Genomic DNA, 7,372 nt, shown 5'->3' with positions numbered 1-7,372 from the left:
TGGATGTGGCTTTGTTTCATCTGCTTGACCTCTCGGTCCACGTTCTCTACAGGTACTTCCACGAAGTTGAGGCTCTCGTTGATCTCGATCTCGTCGAATGGGATTACAAGAGTCTCGTCATCCTCCACAACCTTAGGGCATTGGTACTTAGTAAACTATGCAACCTCGACACCTTCAGGAACTTGAATGCCTGCTTTTTCATAAACTTTTTGAAGAATTAAGCTCCAATAACGAGCACACGAAATCCCCTTTTCCACAGTTGTATTTTCAAGACTCTTAATAAATTCCTTCCATAATTGAGTCCCATAATCCACATTTAGATCATAGTAAATCCCCAAGACCATAGCATATACTTCCATCCTTCCTCTGTCAAGACCTACGCTTCGACCTGTTAAGCATCTGAGGAAAATACCAAAGAGAAAATTCCACATACATGGCAAGCCTGACTTCCTGAAATCACTTATTTTGTCCAACGGTGTTTGATGCCCCCATCTCATTGAGCATGTGAACAATCTGTTCATTGTGACGTTTGAAGAATGGAGTGGTGTTAGGAATCTCCAAGAAACTGATGAACATCGACTTTGTCAATCAAATCCTTTTATCATTCACGAAGTTGAAAGTGATGATGTCTGTTGCTTTGTTGTATGAAGCTGTAGAAGCCGCCGTTGATAACCGTGTCATCAGAACAAAAAAAGATTTAAACATCATCGTGGCTAAAGGTGATCTTTTCAAAGCAACAATTAGCATCTTCAACTCCTCTGGATACGTCGACACAGCAGCATCAACCTGATAATTGGTACTTTGAATTTTCATCAGAGATTGTGAGATAATTTCTTCAGTGTTGGATTGATTTGCTGCCATTGTTAAAAACTTTAGAATATCTTGAGAGAAGAATTCTAGGGGTTTTGTTCGTCTGAGAATTATGAATTGCATAAAGATTGCAGTGAAAAATTCCCTTTTTATATATTCCCCCAAAATTAAACCATTGATGAATTATAGACTAGGTTACGTGTCCTAAAAACTCGTAATTACGCGCCGTTGTAATGATCATGCCCTATTAAATGCCTTGAAACTAGGGCCAACGGTTACTTTAAACCCTTCACAATCTCAGCTGTTAAAATGAACCCTTCGTTTTTGAGGTAAGGCTCTTTCATTTATGGGATATTAAACGAAGTCATATGCCAGACTTGTGAAATCGTCATCCTAAGTTGGTAATACTTAGAACCTCAAGGATTTCATGAGTGCATGTGATCCAAACGAATGAGATAAGAAGCAATTTTAAGAAATATTTGGGATTCTGTGATGTCAAATTTTATTGACATGAAGCAGTAAAACCCCTGGCAAAGGTTACTTCGTTAATAACCAAGAGAGGTAATCAACTGCTTTCGTGTGTTCCCGTGATATACAATCGACTACTTGTAGAGAAGTATCGAAGGGCTTCTTTTATAGGCTTAATTTGGTGGTTATGCGAATTTTGTTACATATAAGCCTAAACATAAGGTGAGTAATTGTAACCGAAATTACTTGTTTGATCATTGTAATCAGAGACAAGTTTTTTTTGGATTATTTTGATAAGTGACAATGGATTCAGATATATACTCACACAGAAATCATTTTCTTAAAAAAAATTACGTGCTGGATCCTGTTGGGAAACAAACATCATGGGCTTCAAGCATTTGATCAGGACCACTCATGCGAATGATGATGATTTGGAGTATATGAAATATCAGGTACAGAAACAAAGGCTTCGTATATTTCTGGAACATAGTTCCCCGTCAATTCCTTAATGTTTGAGGATTTTGGGTTTTACTTACTTCACGGACTCAAGAAATAAGATCATTAACACATATCGATGACATGTCTAAATCACGATTGGTTTGATCAAGTGATCTCAAGGACATGTGTCTTTGTGTGTGCATCGTGTTAGGAAATTTTGTGATGAAAAAGATTGGTTGTAAGATCGAATGTACCTTTGTTATTTTTGGACCAAACAGAAAACTCTTAACTCATGTGAGAAGAGTAAGGTAGCTCGTTGGACTTATGCGAATGTAAGCCTAGTTAGGAAGAAATGTTCATAAGAAAATTTCATTAAGGCTTTTTGTTTGATACACATAGAGTCATTTGAGGCTTGGGTCGACATACAGCAACATGCTTCTAGGGACACCCTAAATAGTATATAGTTCAAAGAAATGATACCTTCCCATAGAAACCTAAGCATGTCCTCTTCAAATTTTGCTCACCCTAGTACAGAAAAAACACAAATCTAAAAGAACAAAATTAAATGAACAAAAATCTTTTTGTATTTTTATATTTTTTAAAAGAAACAAAAATATTTTTGTGATTTTATATTGGTCAAAACAAAATTTAAGAAAATAAAACAAATTTAAGAAAATCTTTTTGGAGTTTTTGAATTTTTAGAAAATGAAATACAAAGCAAAAGAGAATCTAACTACAAACAAATGAAAATATTTTTGGTTTTTCGCGTTTTCTCAAGGCTTTGAAAAAAAAAATTAACTGAAGTTACCCAAACTGCGAATACAAATCATAGCGAAGCCGCTTAATGCACAGTAACTTTTGAATGATTCCGACTTAGATCCGCTGAATGAACATTTTGTTGAAACATAAAAGTGACCTCTTGAACTTAGCTACCACAACCATCTCTCTACCGCAACGGTTCAGCATCCGCAATCATTTCAGCACCCGGAGTCAGTTCTTCTTCAGCATCCTCAGTCCATCTTTCTCCACTTCAGTTTACTTAACTAGATTACTTTTCTTATCTTTATGTAATACACTCTATTATCCAGCATGCCTTGCACGGCTGCTTATAGAGTTATAGTTTAGTTCTGAGACTCTATAAATAGAGACTCATTATGTTGTATTAAACACTTCTTACTCTTGCAATTCTCACTACTACCTCTACACTACTTACTCATGACTTATGAATTATTCTGAATATATTTCTAAGTTATCTTCTTCATTTCTCTGTCTTTCTACTCTTCTTACTCTAAATTATTACTGAAACATATCTAACTATAACCTCTCTTCGGAGCAATTCTCTAAGACTTAATCACTAAGTTTGATCTTCCTTATTAACTCGGAGTGAATCAATTCCTTGTTACGAACCAGCTTAAGTGTATTCTTGATATAACAATTGTTGTCATTTACATTTCTTTACTTTCCGCAACTAACTATCTAACTATCTAACTATATTATTGTTGAGATTTTAGATCCTTTGAGATTAACTATTCCGTAATATACTTCTTCTAACGTTTGTTCAAGTGTGTCTCCAAGTTTTTCTCTCAACAATTGGTATCAGAGCCAAAGTGGTTGCTTTTTGAATGTCGGAACTCTGATTTTTCATAAGGCCTTCTATACCACTAAAGCTCATTTCTTAAAAAAAAACATTAAAAAAAACAAAAAAATCTCAAATGGCACAATCGTTATCTTTGAATGTCTCCAATAGTGTTGGTGGTTCTAACCGAGCTCCAATACTGGTAGCAAATGAATATCATCACTGGTCACAAAGAATGGAGAGGTACTTAAGAAGACTGGGAAGAGATGTATGGCGATCCGTGGAAGAAGGACCACATGTTCCAGTCCTTACACCAATCCAAACTGACGGCGCTGCAACCAGGATAGGAGGAGGTCAACCAGCCATGAGCCGTCCCACCAAGGATGATCTCGATAAAATGGAAAATGATGTTGTTGCTTTTTATGAAATTTCCTGTGGCGTTGCTCCTGACAACTTTGATATTATCATAAACTGCAAGTCAGCAAAAGAGATCTGGGATGTACTCAAGAATCTGTACAAAGGCTCAGAACAAGCACAAGACAAGAAGCTCACCACCGCACTCAACGACTTCAACAACTTCAAAGCTCATACTGGTGAAAGTTTGGAAGACTCCATCAAGAGCTTCAACCTAATAGTAACTAAGTTATCCAATGCGGGCACCATCCGCAGTAACCATGAAACAAATCTTCAATTTCCTAATGGATTGGGAAGACATTGGACTACGGCTAAGATGATAGTTCAACGCGACAGAAAGATTCAGTCTCTCTCACTCTACAAGCTCTATGCAGAGCATCAAGCACAAGAATCCACTGTACTCAAAGACTGTGTTGACTTCGGAGGACCGCTTGCTCTCATAGCACCAGCCCCACCGCAATCACCCTACTCTTCATCGTATGACACTCCACCGCAGTCATGCGAAGTGGATTCTGAGTATGATGATGAAGAAAAAATTCAGAAGGCTATTGCTCTGGTTAGCCAACAGTTCAACCGCATACCATCTTCTTCCTTCCGCAAGAATCAACAGTTCAACAAACCTCATTCAATCGTAACTTCGGTTCTCACAACAACCATTCTCGATTTTCTAAAGGCTCTCAGAACAACCAATCAAAGGAGGTACTGCAGTCTCCTCAGACCACTGACTCCGGTACTCAATCAGAAGATAAGACTAACGTTGTGATTTGTCACAAATGCAATAAAGAAAATCACTCTGCAAAAGATTGTAATGCCAATGTAGTCAAGGACAGAGCATTCTATCTTAGAATGGCTCAAGAGTTGGAAGAAAAAGGAAAGGCAAGGGCATATGTGGCCCATGTTAAAAGAGACCATCAAGTTTGGTCATCCGGAGATGAAGAAGAGACCATCAGCAGTGTCAAAGGAAAAGGGAAAATCTGCATGCTAGCCACTGCGAATGATGATGGGTCAACATTGTTGAACAAAAACTACTGCTATATGGCAAAGGATGGGACTCTAAGCATCGTCGAACAGGTAAAACTCATGATCCAAACTTTAAATTATAGTATGCATGACTGTCAACCCTACATTGATGATCTTAACAACACTTATGATGTCGTCCTTACAAACTATAACAAAGCCTTAGAAGAGAAGAACATTGCGTCCCAAGAGATGTTCATGTGAGAGGACGACTGGATAACAAGAGACTTAAGATGGCTATGTTAGAGAAAGATCTTGAGTTAGAAAAAGATGCTAGAATGTTAAACGAAACCCAATTAGAGATTGCTTTAAACCAGAGAGATTTAGCTCAGAGAGAAATTGTACTTTTAAATCTCTTAATTGAAAAATTGTTTAATGAAAGTAAGGCTATTGAAAATTTGGTAAACAATGGAACCGTGAACAATACATATAATTCGGGTTGGTTAAATGGATATCCTACCGCAATGGATTCCTCACCTCGGTTCAACAAAGACAGATTGTATGTCCCTCCTGATAGAGAATTTCATTTCCCTATTAATGACAAGACTTTCCCGAAGATATCAAAACTCACTTCGGTAAACTGCACAATTTAAGCAATAATTGTGTCATTGAGGAAATTGTGCCTGAGGCTTCTGGTCTAACATGTGATCAAATTCCTATCTGTAGCACCATTCACTCAAATTCTCAATCTTCATCCACAGTTGATGAAGAGATTTTCGTTGAAGGCCCCGAAGTCTCAAAAGACTTTCCATCTTTGTCCTCAGACCACGGTGTCTCACATTATAGTCAAGTGTCCCAGAAATGTCCCACCGAAGTTTCATCTAAGACCTACTATGCGGTAGTTAAATCATCTCTACCGAAGTCATCAGTTCAAGGAACCACAACTCTTCAGCCAATATTTCATGAATTACCCATAGAAAATTTTGAAGTAGGTCAATGCTCTCAAATTCCAGAATCCTCAAGTTCTAATAATTCAAGCCCACGTTTTCAAAATCACTCAAAAAATTCCAGGAAACCGCAGTTGAATAACAATGACTGCGGTTCACCAAAATCTTTGGCAAAAAGAGCTTTCAAAGAAGAAATTAGATCTCGAGGCACAAACAGACAATGTTTTTCAAAAAATAAGAAACATGTGAGAATTCCAAAATCTAAGAGTCCAGAAAAATTTGTTTTCGCAAACTACATTTCAAAAAACTCTTCTTTCATGAAAACAAGCAAAAAGGAAAGTCTCGTTTCAGAAGTCATTCCTACTACTTCTGACACAACCCAAAAAGGCGTCAAACTTGTAAGAAACTATGTTTTTCAGGTCTATTCCTCAAATGACCCTAATTGGAAAGGAATTTTACCCACTCCAACATTTTTAAAATCACATCAAACTTTCAACAAATGGAAGGGTATCTTACCAAATCCACCTAAAGGGAATCAAAGTTTTACACATGCTAAACCTCGTTCAAAACAAACTTTTCAGAAACCAAACAACATGCATGTCAATTTTTTCAAAAGTTACCCACCTCAGACCAGTACCAAGTCCAATTCATTCTATAAACCGCTGACCAAGAAAAATGTCAGATTCAATGACAAAATTTCTCTTTGTAAATGTCAGTGTAGTTGTCAAAAGGTTTTATCTCATATCAAATCAAATCAAAGTCAGAAACCTCGTATTTTTTAAAAAACTCACAAAAATCCAAATCTGAACAAACACCCAGGACTAGGTCTGAAAGTTGACAAGAGACATGTACATGCAACCTCAGACTATTCATCATTCAGAAATACACAAATTGTCCCTGGATCCAAACTTGTTTGGATGCTTAAACTAACCATGTAATTCTCAGGCTTTGTGCAAGGAGGAACAAGAAGAAGAATGGTTAATTGACAGTGCCTGCTCCTTGCACATAACCGGAAGGTTAGAGTACGTTCGGGATTTCAGGCCTATATGAAATGGTGGAAATGTCACGTTTGCCAACAATGCCAACAGTGTCATCCGAGGTTACGGTGTTCTCACTATGGGGAACTTTTCCAGTCAGAAGGTTGCTTATGTAGAAAGCCTTAAACACAATCTCATCAGTGTTGGCCAACTATGTAAAGCATGACATCGTGTTGAATTCGATGATCAGTTTTGTTACATAATGACAAGTGGTAGAAGCTCATGTCTGATCAAATCTCGATCCAAAGGTACTGTGTATCCCTTGGATGTTTTCGGTACATCAACAACCTGGTCACTGGAGAACTCGTCCGCGGTCTCCCCTTTCTCAAATTCAGCAACGATACTCTCTGTACAGCTTGTGAATGCGGCAAACAATCAAAAGCAAGTCACCCTCTGATAATGGACTCTTCTATTTCTGAACCACTGGAGCTATTACACATTGATCTTTGCGGTCCCTCAACCGTAGCCAGTCTCCACCACAAAAAGTATATACTGGTTATTGTTGATGACTATACACGCTTCACATGGGTCTTCTTTCTTAGACTCAAATAAGAGACACCGCAGGTCTTCATCAACTTCATCAAAGAAATCGAACTTCAAATCAAGCTTCCAGTTAGACACATCCGCAGTGATAATGGAACCGAGTTCACTAATCATCTTCTCAGTAGTTTCTTGGTTTCCAAAGGTATATCTCACAACTTCTTAGCACCCTATACACCACAACA

Source organism: Lactuca sativa, chromosome 5, assembly GCF_002870075.4.
Source record: "Lactuca sativa cultivar Salinas chromosome 5, Lsat_Salinas_v11, whole genome shotgun sequence".
Taxonomy (NCBI): domain Eukaryota; kingdom Viridiplantae; phylum Streptophyta; class Magnoliopsida; order Asterales; family Asteraceae; genus Lactuca; species Lactuca sativa.
The sequence above is the reverse complement of the archived record's forward strand: the minus strand, read 5'-3'. Positions refer to the sequence as shown.